This window comes from Pinus tabuliformis, chromosome 5_2 (assembly GCF_031772625.1).
Source record: "Pinus tabuliformis cultivar Carrire ecotype Pingquan chromosome 5_2, CPIR1, whole genome shotgun sequence".
Classification (NCBI taxonomy): Eukaryota; Viridiplantae; Streptophyta; class Pinopsida; order Pinales; family Pinaceae; genus Pinus; species Pinus tabuliformis.
The window spans coordinates 452908798-452923600 of NC_142306.1; the positions used below are offsets into that span (position 1 = coordinate 452908798).

At 39.0% G+C, this 14803-nt stretch overlaps 1 pseudogene; it reads right to left on the minus strand.

Moving 5' to 3' along the window:
* Positions 1-324: 324 nt before the first annotated feature.
* On the minus strand, positions 325-7308 carry LOC149159630 (uncharacterized; annotated as a pseudogene).
* Positions 7309-14803: the final 7495 nt, after the last annotated feature.

Consider the following 14803-nt stretch of genomic DNA (forward strand, 5'->3'; position numbering starts at 1 on the left):
GTATCAAGTTTTAATATTATCTAATTTTTTATCAGTTCAATAATATTAAAAAATGAAAAAAACACATATAACTAGAAGTAAAGGAAAATGAAGGTTTAGCCTTTAATAACATAAAATTATTATTTGAAAAATGAATGAGGCCTTCGAAGCTTAAATTAAAGTTTTGAGTTATGTGTTACATGACACTCTTCACACCTATGATTCTTCAGTGGAAAGACTCTGAATAAAGCTTCAATGAGATCATGTTTTCTGCTTACAAACTAAGGCAAATTTTCTTCCCAATTGCAGTCCTTCCTCCAGAGTGGAACTCATAATTGTAGGGATTTATTTAAAATCGTTCCAAATGTCATGAAACTCTGATGCATTAATTCCAAATCCTTCTTGTCGCGACTGTTCAAAACCATTTTGATATACTGGAGTTTCATTCAACGGCCAAATATCATCTTGCCACAGAGATCCATAGAAAACCGCGGGAGTCTCAACAGAACCATACATGGGATCCGAATACATATTATCTTTTGAATACCCATCGAAAAAGTTCAAGGAGATGCCAAGTTTACCAACAGTTTTGTCAACAAAGAAACTGAGATATGCCAGAACTGTTAGAAACTGCTATTAGAAACAGCAAAAGGCTCATTGCTTTTTAACGTTAAAGCAGTTTCTAATCTTAACGTGACCCGATCTAATCTTAAAGCATTTAGATTTTATCCTAAAGCAGTTTCTAATCTAAAGCATTAGATCTTAAGCGTTGAATTGGTATATGATGGATGTACCAGATTAGAGTTAAATAATATATAAAGGATTGGGTCCTCTCTCTCCCACACACAAGAGTTGCATTCTTCTCCATCAAGAAGCACATAAAGAAAGTGAGGGCAAGAGGAGAGAAACCGAATTCTGAAGAAGAGGAACAGTCAGGAGTCAGATCAAAGTAGATGGCAGCCATTACATCTTCCGCTGTTGATCAAGGTATGGCATCTCACATAAAGTTCTGTTTGTGAAACATTCAGTATTGATGATATTTGGGCTGTCAGTTAAGATTTTTACATTTGGTATCAGAGTTGCAATCAATAACTGAATATTTCCTATGATTGCAATTGATCTGTTCTGTGCTTTACTCATGTGATTGAGCCTTCGGGAAATTGTGGGGGTTTCATGAAATGATCACGAAACAAAAAATAACACATAGCAAATGTAACGGAGTGTAGTTTTGTGTTTCATAATCTCTTTTTCCCACTCCTGGCGAGCCTCTGGAATGCCATAGAGGGAAGGGAAGCACGTGGACGAACTTTTTTGCTTACAGCTCATTACAGTATGAGTGGATGGTCAAGATTATTAATTCCAAGATAAGGTTTAAGATGGGATGAATTTTAATACCCTATTAAATCATTCACACCTCATGTCGCGCCCTCACTCCGCCACGAGACTTAGTAGTCGAGAGGGCAGTTGAAATAAACAGGGGAAGTATAAACAATCCAGGGTTAGTCTCCGCAAAATCGTGAATCGATTCGAATTGACAATGCCTACACTCAATTTGAGTACCAATGTGCCGGTGGATAGCGTGGTCAGCTCGGATATCCTCAAGGATGCCAGCAAAAGTGTGGCCAGAATCATTGGCAAGCCCGAATCAGCTAGGCACCAATATTAAATGAAAATCCCATCGGGTTATGTACAATGCATGCGAATGGACCCATTTCTGGGCTCATAAGTCCAGGCGAAGTTAGCGTTCAGCTGCTGCAGCGACTTGCAGCTGATGAACAGCCTGTTGCTCGCGAAGGGCTTTGGCGCTTGTGGTCTAGGCATTATCTGTTGTTTACATTGTTTAACTAGATATGCGTTCATGTCATGGTACTCTTCCCATCATCATGGTATTCGTAGGAGCTTGTTAATACCATTTCAAAGGCTATCTTCCTGCCTTGACTCCTATGGACGCATTTGAATTATTAGCTGGAGACCTTTATTTGCACGTAGGACATGCATACTCTTCGTTGCTTGTTCGGAATTTACATTCATGTTCAAATGAGTATTATGCTGTAATATTGCATTTAAAGACCACATCCCTATTCCCGAACAATTGCTTGTCTCATTTACATGCATGCGTGAACAATATTGTGAAAACGACGTCTTCCCTTCAATCCAGATTGAAATTATTGACACATTTATTTTGATCATGAAGGATTAAATATTTGAAGAGTTTTGATGATGAAACGTTGACTTTACATGAAAGTGTATGCTTGCATTATAGTTTTGCAGTGTTTACAAATTAATGAAGGGAAAAATAATGTGACGCGTAGCAGGGACAAATATTTGAAAGTGTGCATTCTTTAATTGTCTGTGCATGCATGGTTTCAATGCCAAAAAGAATTAATGGTAAGCGTAAGTTTTCAGAAATGCATGATCTGAATATTTGAAGTATGAAATAAAGGGGTTTCAATTGGGTTAAGTTTCATGCATCATTTACTGTTTTGGCTTTGCACGATTAAAGTTTACTGGTACAAAATAATCGTTTGAAATTTGGGCATAAAAGTAATTGCTCTATGACTGATTGTTTTGCATAAGGTATGTGTTATAAATTATTTATGCACATGAGATTTATGATTTTGTTAATCACCAAAGTGGTCAAAATCAGAATGTTGTTTTGCATAAGGTATGTGTTATAAATCATTTATGCACATGAGATTTATGATTTTGTTAATCACCAAAGTGGTCAAAATCAGAATAATCATTTAGTGCATAAGTGACATAATGATTATTGATAGAAATTGCCAGTTATAAAAATACCAATTAAAACTGGCGTCACTAATGATAGAACCTGAGAACTTACCCAAAGGAAAGTCTTGTTCTATAACTAGTTGACATGATGAGGTTTAATAGATATTTTGATTAAATAAATATTGATCATCCAAAGATGTCAGTTCTATTTGATTGAATATATTTATTACCTGCTTATGTTTTGGTATTTGATTATGTTAAGTATAAGATAGTATCTACCCAAAGGAGTGCTATATTATACTATTATGTCTACATCTGAATCGCGTTAGTTATGAGCTTATAGATATTTCAATTTTTATTTGCAGGAGTTACCATGAATACACATGCTTCATCTGTTACATTGTTCACTGGTGTTAATTTTTCTGAATGGAAAGAACAAGTCAATTTCCATTTAGGTATTCAGGATCTTGACTTGGCACTCCTTGTGGATAAGCCTGCTGCTCTTACAAGAGATAGTACTGAGGCAGAAAAATCACACCATAAAGCATGGGAACGCAGTAACAGATTGAGCCTTATGTTTATTAAGATGACTGTTGCTAACAACATCAAGTCAACAATTCCACAAACAGAAAGTGCTAAGGAATATATGCAGTCTGTGGAAGAGCATTTTCGTTCAGCTGATAAGTCACTCGCTGGTACTCTTATGGCAGAACTCACGACCATGAAGTTTGATGGGTCGCGAACTATGCAAGAACACATTATAGAGATGACTAATATTGCAGCAAGGTTAAACTCCCTGGGACTTACAGTAGAGGATTCTTTTCTTGTCAAGTTCATCCTGAACTCACTACCTTCTGAATATGGACCTTTTCAGATTAACTATAACACTATAAAGGATAAGTGGAATGTTAATGAATTGGCCAGTAGTCTTGTTCAGGAAGAAGGACGTTTGAAAAATCAAGTGAATCACTCAGTAAGTTTTGTGAGTAATAAAGCTGGTAAAGAAAAGAAAGGAAAATCAAGTCATTTCAAGAAGGAAAAGGCACCTGCTAAGAATGGGCAGGATGAGGAAAAGAAGGAACTAAAGAGTGTTCAATGTCGTATCTGTAAAAAGAGACTTATCGTCTAATTCTAGAAAGTGGATATGTATTAAACTTATACAGTACCCTTTATGTACCTTCATTATCTAGAAACCTTATTTCCGCAAGTAAATTGGATATTTCTGGTTTTAGATGTATGATTGGTTTTGGTTGTTTCGATTTATATAAGAATGCTGATAATGTTGGTTCTGGTATTCTAATTGATGGTTTATATAAATTGAAACTGAATGACACTTATGCGAATTCCTTGTTGAATGTAGTAAATAATGTTGGATGAAAACGTAGCATGTTGAATGAAAATTCTGCTTTCTTGTGGCATAAACGACTAGGTATGAGATTAGTAAGTAATGAAATTTTGTCAAATTTGGACTTTAGTGATCTAGAATTATGTGTGGATTGTATTAAAGGTAAACAAACCAAACATAATAACATAATAAGAAAGGAGCCACTAGAAGCAGCCAACTTCTTGAACTAATACACACTGATATTTGTGAATGTCCTTGAGACGCTTGTAAATGAAGTTGAGAGGCAATTAGAAACTGGTAATGCAAGATTCATTGAGAATGGTGAAGTCAGTGGGAGTACTAGAAGAGAAATAGTAGAAATAAAGGAAACAAGGGTAAATGTTTCATTACCTAGAATAGTTCCTCCATCTACTATTACTCCAAATGTTGTTCCAGCTGTTGTATAACAACATGATGATAATGAACAACATATAAATGAAGAAGTACTTCCTGAAGGAAATGACTTACATAATGCTGATATGCATGAACCACAACAAGTAGCATTAAGAAGACCTCAAAGAAATCGTAGGTCAGCTATTTCTAATGATTATGTGGTTTATATGCAAGAATCAGATTATGATATTGGAATCAATAAGGATCCAGTTTCGTTTTCACATGCTGTAGAAAGTAAAGAGTCAAAGGAATGGATTAATGCCATGAAAGAAGAACTGAAATCCATGCAACAGAATGAATTTTGGGATCTCGTTGAGTTACCACATGGCTGTAAAAGAGTCGGATGCAAATGGGTTTTTAAAACCAAACACGACTCTAGTGGTAATATCAAACGGTATAAAGCTAGACTTGTTGCTAAGGGTTACACTCAGAAAGATGGTGTTGATTACAAGGAGACATTTTCTCCTGTTTCGAAAAAGGACTCACTAAGAATAATAATGACATTAGTAGCTCATTATGATTTGGAGTTGCATCAAATGGATGTGAAAACAACTTTTCTGAATGGAGATCTTGATGAGGATGTTTATATGGATCAACCTGAGGGTTTTTCTGTAGAAAGTAAAGAACAATTGGTGTGTAAACTTAAGAAGTCAATATATGGGCTTAAACAAGCATCCCGGCAGTGGTATATTAAGTTCAATGCCATTATTACATCTTTTGGTTTTAAGGAAAATACGGTTGATCACTGTATATACCGAAATATCAGTGGGAGCAAGTTTATTTATCTAGTCCTTTATGTTGATGACGTCTTGCTTGCTGCAAATAATTTAAGTATATTGCATGAGACTAAGGAATTTCTCTCAATGAAAGATTACATGCTCATCCAATGAATCGGAAGTGATTGGATATAGCGATTCAGATTTTGCTGGATGCATCGATACTAGAAAATTGACTTTTGGTTACCTGTTTATGTTTGCTCAAGGTGCCATATCATGAAAAAGTGCGAAACAGACTATCGTTGCTTCATCCACTATGGAGGCAGAATTTGTGGCATATTTTGAAGCCACAATTCATGCATTATGGTTGCGGAACTTTATTTCAGGACTTGCGGTTGTCGACACCATTAGCAAGCCGCTGAAAATTTATTGTGATAACTCTGCAGCAGTATTTTTCTCAAAGAACGACAAGTACTCTAAAGGTGCCAAACATATGGAACTGAAGTATCTTGTTGTGAAAGATGAGGTTCAGAAACAAAGAATGTCAATCATGCACATCAGGATAGAACTTATGATTACAGACCCTTTGACGAAAGGGTTACAACCAAGACAATTTAAGGAACATGTTCAAAGAATGGGTCTTGGTTGTATTAATGATAATTGATGTGTGACATTCTGAGCTCTTTTATGTGTTTCTGATATACAATCATGTGTTTCTTGTTTTAATGTAGTAATACGTATTTTATGTAATTTTAAACAAGAAAGAGTCTTATAAAGATATTATGTTTAATCATTATGATATAAGACATTATGTGGACCATTATGCTATTTTATATAAATTATGAGTATGAATTGATGGATTGCTGGTATTGTAGTATATGGAAGGGAATGCATTGAATTAATAGTGCACAACCGCCATAACTCTCAGCAATTTATCATAGTATGATGTTCAACACTTAATATTATGAATAGTCGGGTCAAGTGGGAGAATGTTAGAAACTGCTATTAGAAACAGCAAAAGGCTCATTGCTTTTTAACGTTAAAGCAGTTTCTAATCTTAATGTGACCCGATCTAATCTTAAAGCATTTAGATTTTATCCTAAAGCAGTTTCTAATCTAAAGCATTAGATCTTAAGCGTTGAATTGGTATATGATGGACGTACCAGATTAGAGTTAAATAATATATAAAGGATTGGGTCCTCTCTCTCCCACACACAAGAGTTGCATTCTTCTCCATCGAGAAGCACATAAAGAAAGTGAGGGCAAGAGGAGAGAAACCGAATTCTGAAGAAGAGGAACAGTCAGGAGTCAGATCAAAGTAGATGGCAGCCATTACATCTTCCGCTGTTGATCAAGTTATGTCATCTCACATAAAGTTCTGTTTGTGAAATATTCGGTATTGATGATATTTGGGCTGTCAGTTAAGATTTTTACAAGAAAATCATCATAACATGTCAATTTCCTTCTGAATGCACGTCTCCTAGTGTGTCAAAAATTGAGATCGCTTCAGAATAATTGTCTGTTAATTCACTATGTTTCATTGAACCCAACTCAGTACAACCCTTCTCATTAACAACAACGTCCCACCAATCAATCCACCTTCACCTTCAAAAAATTTGACAAATCCGTTCAGCCTCTTGTCCTTGAGTGGAATAACAACATCGGGTTCTTCAGGAGTAGCATCCATATTATCGATCTTCTCTGGCAACGCCAATGGATAACTATCATGAAACAACCGTCCACCTTTGATTATTTTTGCATCATTCAAACACTCATCTCTTTCTCTCTTCTTATGACAAAATTCTGAAGCGCAACCCTTATTTCCAAGAATCCTCCTCTTGTCCCGCACAACTCGCTCTGTTTCTCGCCACTTCTTCCCTTCCCATTCATTACACTTAAAAACCTTCTCAGTGAAGCCTAGGCGTTTGCAAGCTGCAGAAACGTCCACCACCAAAATGGCCTTCGGTAGTTGAGCGCATGAACACAACAACTGCTAAAACAACATGGGCAAAGTAGTTATATAAATTCAAATTTCAACTTTCCAGCGGGGTTATCAAATTCAAATGAGCTTGTCATCAATGCTTACATTGTATCATATACCCTCATATTCCTATTCCTATGGTCTGGTAGCAGTGATGGAGGCAGCTGGAAATTCTGCACACATCCCTCTGAAAGGGGGTCTGGTGGCAGTGACGGATCTAGCTTCCTCACACATCGCTATTGGAGGTGTAAGGCCTTCGTGCAACACGGCGATGGCGGGCGATCGTGCACGGGCGCAGGCGGGTGCGCGGGTGCGTTCAACCACGATGTGCGACGGATGCGACAAAGCGCGGAGGAAATGCGACATAAAAATGCGACAATAACATGAACACTTAATTCAACTAAGTGTTGAGTGTATATGTATATATATGCGATGTTGAACGCTGCCTTGCAACGCTGACTTGTGGAGCGACTTGTGGGCGTGCGTTGGCAGATTTAGGGGGTCGTCCTGGGGCTGTACACCCCCCTTAAAACATACGTAAGTATGGTATATATGAGTGGAGCTTGGTGCTCATTTGTTCATCATTCAACCATCGAATCACACATTCATATCTGCGCATAAGGCAAAGGTGAAATCTGCGCAAGAGGGGTAAAAGGCTACGCATACCTCATGCGTAGGATTATCTAAGTGCAGATTGGAGTTTCTTATGCCGGTTGGAGTGTAGGCAAGCGTGCCGAGGTTCGGGTGATTTGTGCAGGACTTGGTAAGGTATAAGTGGCTCGGGTGAGCACTTCTCTTTGTGCAAGGGTGCACATGATTGTAAAAGGATGTTCTATGCCTTGATTGTAAAATATTCTAAGTATAGACTTGGAGCTTTGCCAAGTATACTTGATGATTGTATTATTGAAAAACTGATATAATATATTGTCGGGCAGACTCACATTACGGGGAGTTGCCCCTCCCCTTTATACTTGTTGCAATTGTTGTTCTCAGTTTAATTGCATGATGATAATGAATGAGTATGGGCTTCATTAAGTATAAAGGATAATTGCTTTTACTTAGTTGTGAAACACAAGCTAAGTATGTTAATGTGAAAGTAGGCGTAGTCCGCGAATGTTAGTATTGGTGAAAAGAACACGTTCGGTGGTGCCGCACCTTGCTACAAGCGGTTGGAAGACTACCGCAGGTGTAGGGGCGTGACAGTTGGTATCAGAGTAAGGTTTTCTCGTGTTCGGGTTGATGATGAAGTGCTGATCCCACTGCACTATCGTGACAGTTGGTATCAGAGCAAGGTTTGCTCGTGAAGATTGAAGCTGTTGGATGGTGGAGACTAGATCGCAAAGGAAGAAGAAGCTGTTAGGGATGGCAGCCAGGTCTCAAGTTAGGTCTAGCCATGAAGCCGGAACTTTATCACTTATGGAAAGAATACTGCAGAGGATGGAAGCCATGGAGTCTTCCTGGGAAACGAGGGAGGAATTGCTCACTAAGGAGCAAGAGGCCAGCTCGAAGCTAAGGGAAGAACTTGATGAGCTTCGAACGCAGCATGAGTACACTAATCTTATGTGTACACAACTTGAGATAAGGGTCAAGGAGGTTGAAGAAGCAAGGGATCAGGGTCTTGCAGAGATCGTGAACTTGAAGGAATCTCTTGACAGGGTAAACAAATCTCTTGATGAAGCCAAGGATGAGATCGCGGTGTTGAAGAAGGCCGTGAGGCATAACTCAGGTGGAGGAGTGCCTCATGTGAAAGTCAAGGAACCGGAATCTTATGATGGCACAAGGAATGCAAAGACTCTTGGCAACTTTCTATGGGACATGGAATAATACTTGGAACGGTTGAGTCTTCCTGATGGTGAGACACAAGTCAAGGTGGCTGCTCAATTCTTAACAAAGGATGCTAAGATGTGGTGGCGAAGGAGGGTGGATCAGATTGTCAATGGCAGTGCTGATGACATCACTTCATGGGATGACATGAAGAAGGCTTTGCAGACCCATTTCAGTCCTCAGGATGAAACGTGGGAAGCAAGGACGAAGATTAAGTACATAAAGCAAACCGGGAGCCTACAAGCATACCAGCGAGAGTTTGCAAGTGCAACTCTGGAACTTCCCGACATGGCGGAAAGGGACAAGGTGTTCAACTTCATTATTGGGTTGAAGCCTTGGGCACGCAATGAGGTGAAGAGGCAGAAGATTAGAAAACTTGAGGAGGCTTTTGTTGCGGTTGATAGGTTGGTGGATCGTTATGATGAGACTTCTGATGAGAAAAAGAAGTCTGACAAGCCGAAAGAAAAGAAGAAGGATGATGATGGTTCGAAGACGAAGAAACCTTTGAAGTGTTGGATATGTGCAGGACCACACATGGTGAAGAATTGTCCCTCTAAACCGAAGGTGGCTGCTATTGCACAGTCTGATGGAAAGAATGATGATGCTTCTGTGGGGATGATGCAGATACTTGGTGCTTCTGCTACTACGGAAGTGGCCTCTAGAAGGGATCATGAAAGGAACAAGTTGGAGTATGTTTGAATGAAGGTTGGAGGTGTTGATGTGCTCACTATGGTGGATAGTGGGGCTTCTCACAACTTCATGGGCGAAGATACTGTGAGACGAATTGGGCTGAAGTTTGTACCGGCAAAGGCACAAATGAAGACAGTGAATTCTCCTCCTATTGAGATTCTTGGTATAGCTGAAAGGGTGGACACTACACTTGGTGAATGGACCGGGAAGGTGGACTTCACTATAGTGCGGATTGATGACTATGAAGCTGTATTGGGGATGGAGTTCATGAAACAATTCGATGCTATGATCGTTCCACATTTGAAGAAGCTCTACATTTATGATGGAAGGGAAGATGTACCCATTGGTGTGCCAACCATTGGTGTGACAAGGCCTGATTGTAAATTGGGAGTGATGCAAATGGAGGATAAGGAGAAGATGAACAAGCGGTTGTCTAGTGTTGAGGCAAAGCTTGGGGAGCAGTCATTGGTCATTAGATCACTTTCAGATAGCATCTTGGATTTGACAAGAAGGCTAGAGTTGGTGGAGGATGATGATGATGATGAGGAGGTATATGTGAGGCCGGATGTCCAGAAGGAAGACCGGGTTGCTTATCTACAAAGGATGGAGATTGAGGATCCTGATAGGTGGATCGAGTTGATTAGTGAGGGAGAGCCTTCAGGCTCTACTCCCTCTACATCTTCTTAGATGGATGAAGAAGATGGGGCTCATTGTTAGCTGCTCATGGCAGTGAGTCCTTAAACATGTTTGAGCAGGTATGATTGATGGTGCAGGGATGGCTTGGCATCAAGCATCATGACATGTTGCAGATGGGATGGATGGAGTTCCATGGAACTGAGCATGGGCTATGGAGATAGATTCTTGATGAGTCAAGGATGTGGCAAATGTTTGAGGAACAGCTGATGATGACATGAGGATGTTCACTCTCATGGATTGGGCGTATGGTTTGATTGATCACCCAACTAGTTTAGACATGGGGACACGTAGTGTACAGGGATGTGTTGGCATTATGCTGGAGTATCATGACGAGGTTCACATGGTGACATATGGATCGAGATGACATCTTATGGAGAGCATACCGTGGAGGTGCATGCCTTGGTATGGTGAGATTGGTGGTAGTGGTCATTGAGCCGAGACATAGTGGAGAAGAGTCTCTACATATGTTGCAAGGATGTTTGCCTTGCGAAGAGGAGTTCACATCACGGATGGATGATGATCTTGGTGGATGGCTACCAGGATGGTATGTTGTCGAGGACAACAACGATTTCAGGTGGAGGAGGATGTAAGGCCTTCGTGCAACAGGACGACGGCGGGCGATCGTGCACAGGCACGAGCAAGGGCGCGGGCGGGGGCGCGGGTGCGTTCAACCACGATGTGCGACGGATGCGACAAAGCGCGGAGGAAATGCGACATAAAAATGCAACGATAACATGAACACTTAATTCAACTAAGTGTTGAGCATATATGTATATATATGCGATGTTGAACGCTGCCTTGCAAAGCCGACTTGTGGAGCGACTTGTGGGCGTGCGTTGGCAGTTTAGGGGGTCGGCCGTGGGGCTGTACACCCCCCTTAAAACATACGTAAGTATGGTATATATGAGTGGAGCTTGGTGCTCATTTGTTCATCATTCGACCATCGAATCACACATTCATATCTGTGCATAAGGCAAAGGTGAAATCTGCGCAAGAGGGGTAAAAGGCTACGCATACCTCATGCGTAGGATTATCTAAGTGCAGATTGGAGTTTCTTATGCCGGTTGGAGTGTAGGAAAGCGTGCCAAGGTTTGGGTGATTTGTGCAGGACTTGGTAAGGAGGTATAAGTGGCTCGGGTGAGCACTTCTCTTTGTGCAAGGGTGCACATGATTGTAAAAGGTTGTTCTATGCCTTGATTGTAAAATATTCTAAGTATAGACTTGGATCTTTGCCAAGTATACTTGATGATTGTATTATTGAAAACTGATATAATATATTGTCGAGCAGACTCACATTATGGGGAGTTGCCCCTCCCCTTTATACTTGTTGCAATTGTTGTTCTCGGTTTAATTGCATGATGATAATGAATGAGTATGGGCTTCATTAAGTATAAAGGATAATTGCTTTTACTTAGTTGCGAAACACAAGCTAAGTATGGTAATGTGAAAGTAGGCGTAGTCCGCGAATGTTAGTATTGGTGAAAAGAATGCGTTCGGTGGTGCCGCACCTTGCTACAAGCGGTTGGAAGACTACCGCAGGTGTAGGGGCGTGACAGGAGGGCTCTCATGTCTCCCAGTGTAAGCCATGGGCATATGTATGGTGGGATGCTTTAATGGCCAACCACCCTTCTTGTATGCTCATGTATGTATGAATATCTGCATGAATTCGCTGCTAGAGTTACGACTACTGTCATTGTAGTAAATAACGTATAGCCTTGGAAATAAGGCTTGTCACAACACAACAATTATGTTCATGCCAAGCCAAGTGTTAGGTGAGAAACTTGGTTTTTTACTAACACCAACATCCTATGAGTAGCCCATAGTGGTTTGCAGTTAACGTTTGCACAAATAATCGTACACAGCAAGATCACATAGACATTCGTAGTGGATCAGCACACAAATAATCGTACATAGCAGGATCACGTAGATATTCTTACACAATAGTTGACGGCAACCTTCAGGGATTGTCTCGGGCATGCCGCGACGCGCTAACATCCTCTAAAAATTAGAAACAAAAAACAAAATTCAACCTAAAAAAATATGTACGAATTAAAAAATTAAATGTACGAACTAAATAATACAAAGAGCCCGATACAAAATATCACTGTTAATGTAGTGATATAGGGAGAAAATGAAGCTGATTGTGAAATTTCTATGTCTTTTGTGATGAATACATGAACTCTTACACGAACCTCTAGATATTCACACAATAATTCTCTTCAACAACCTCTTGTCAACACAAGCAAAATGTCCCTCGATCTTCGATGAACCTCTAGCGAAACTCAGATTATCCTCTCCTCTCACAGAATATTTAAAATAGCATAATAGAACATAAAATCATGCAAAACATTTTGAAAAACTTCTCTCTTTTATTGATTTCAAAAGATGAATTACAGTGCTAGAATATTTAGATAAACTTCAATCAGAGATAGACTACATGGGCATTTACCAGACGCTACACCTTAAATTAAGATTTACTCCAGAGGCAACCTAGCCCTTTGCAGACTCTGTCTCTAAACTTTATGAAACAAACACAGAGTTAAAATTAATGAGTTCAGCTACTTTAGGTTCTTACAAGGGTTTTTAGGCCCTAATATGTAGGCTTTTCAAACTCAACTCTAAAAGAGACTTTCTTCGTGATGCAAGGAGATCGAACACAGACGTTCGTAGATGCAGAGCATAAATATTATCTCAAACTTCAAACAAAAAGACTCTCACTCTCAGACTCTCCAACTCTAAGTGACTCAATGAGCCTTACTTCTCTCTTTTTATAGGATGAGAAGGGGACAAACATCAAACAATCGTACTCAAATTCTGAGATATGGATCGAATCACACCAAAAGACAATCGTATTGAGATTCCAAGATGTGGATCAAATCACACCAAAAGACAATCATACTGAGATTCCAAGATGTGGATCAAATCACACCAAAATTCATAGAAGTGCTTCGAGTCTCGAAAAATCAAGATTTTTACAAAGTAGAGATTATTCCAAATCCTACGGAAAATATATTTACAATGTGCAGATTTTTTCGTAAAATTCCAAGAAAATCGATCACTATCAAAGTCAAGTGACAAGACATTACTTTACATTGTGGATGCTATTCAGGAGAAGCGCACAAGAACCCTTGGAGTCTTTTAAGTTATGTTCCTAATGGATTTTTACTAGGGAATCGACCATTATTAGGATGGTATGCTCCACTAGTCTCACATGATTTTTTATAAATCCTTCAGACAATCATTGGTTTCCCAAGGATAATATGATGGTTTAATTTGGTTAAGACTAACCAATGATGATTTCCTCTCATGAAGTAGCATAATATGCAATCATCAGAAGAATTTATGAGATATGCAATAGTCTTACAGGGAAGGTGAAAAAACTCCATGTCATTACACTACATGCACTCCTAGAAATCACTTTGAAAGTCTCTTTCAAAGTACCTTGGATCCATAGTAGTCTTATTTATCCCATTCCATCTCCACCATTCCTGTAACCAAGTTGGTTGTAACAGTAACTGTTTAATGAAGAGAGGTCCAAATATTAATAATGTATAATGTATTTCTGATCTTTCTTCTCTGTATAAGAGATCCCACCAGAGATCTTTATAGCCTTGGAAATTATAGACAGTGTCACAAAATACAATTCTCGGATCCTTTTGTGGCCACATTATTATTGCAGGATGTTCAAGATAGTTGGTTCTATTGATAGTACAATATTTATGAAATGTTTTTGTTCTATTGCTTCCCTCATTCCATATCAAACTGATATCATGAAAACTTTCCCTTAATGTTTCGTCTGCAATATCATAATACATCATTGAATTCTTATACACCATATCATGTATCCAAGTGTTGGAATTAGGGTAAATTTTTCTTTCTAGTACAAGGTGTTGTCAGTCCTGATGAGGCTATAGATTTGCATCCATAACTTTTGTGTTTATTAATTGTCAAGTGGGTTTCCATTTTTCAGCATAGGTTGGCCATGAGGTGTTGTCTAGGATATTTCTAAGTTCTTCTTATTGTGTTTTAGGGTTCCATTAAGTGACAATAACCATTATATGATTTTCTTTTTTCAGATACTCCCGACTCAACAAATCTAGGAGATAGTTTCTTTCTCCCTTTATATGCTCTACATCAAAATCAAAATTTGCAAACAAAGATTGCCATCTAGAAAACATGGATTCTCCAGGATTTTTGATGTCTTTTGTTAACACTTTCTTTAAAGCAGAAGCATCAGTCCTCAGAAGAAACCTTTTATGTATGAGGTTGATGTCAAATTTGTCTATACAATTCCATGCAACTTTTACCTATTTTTCAATTGTAGAATAGTTTTGTTCTACTTGGTTCCATGTGCCTGAAGAAAAATGTATAACTTGTTCTTCTCCTTCTTTAGTTTGCTTGAGAATACCT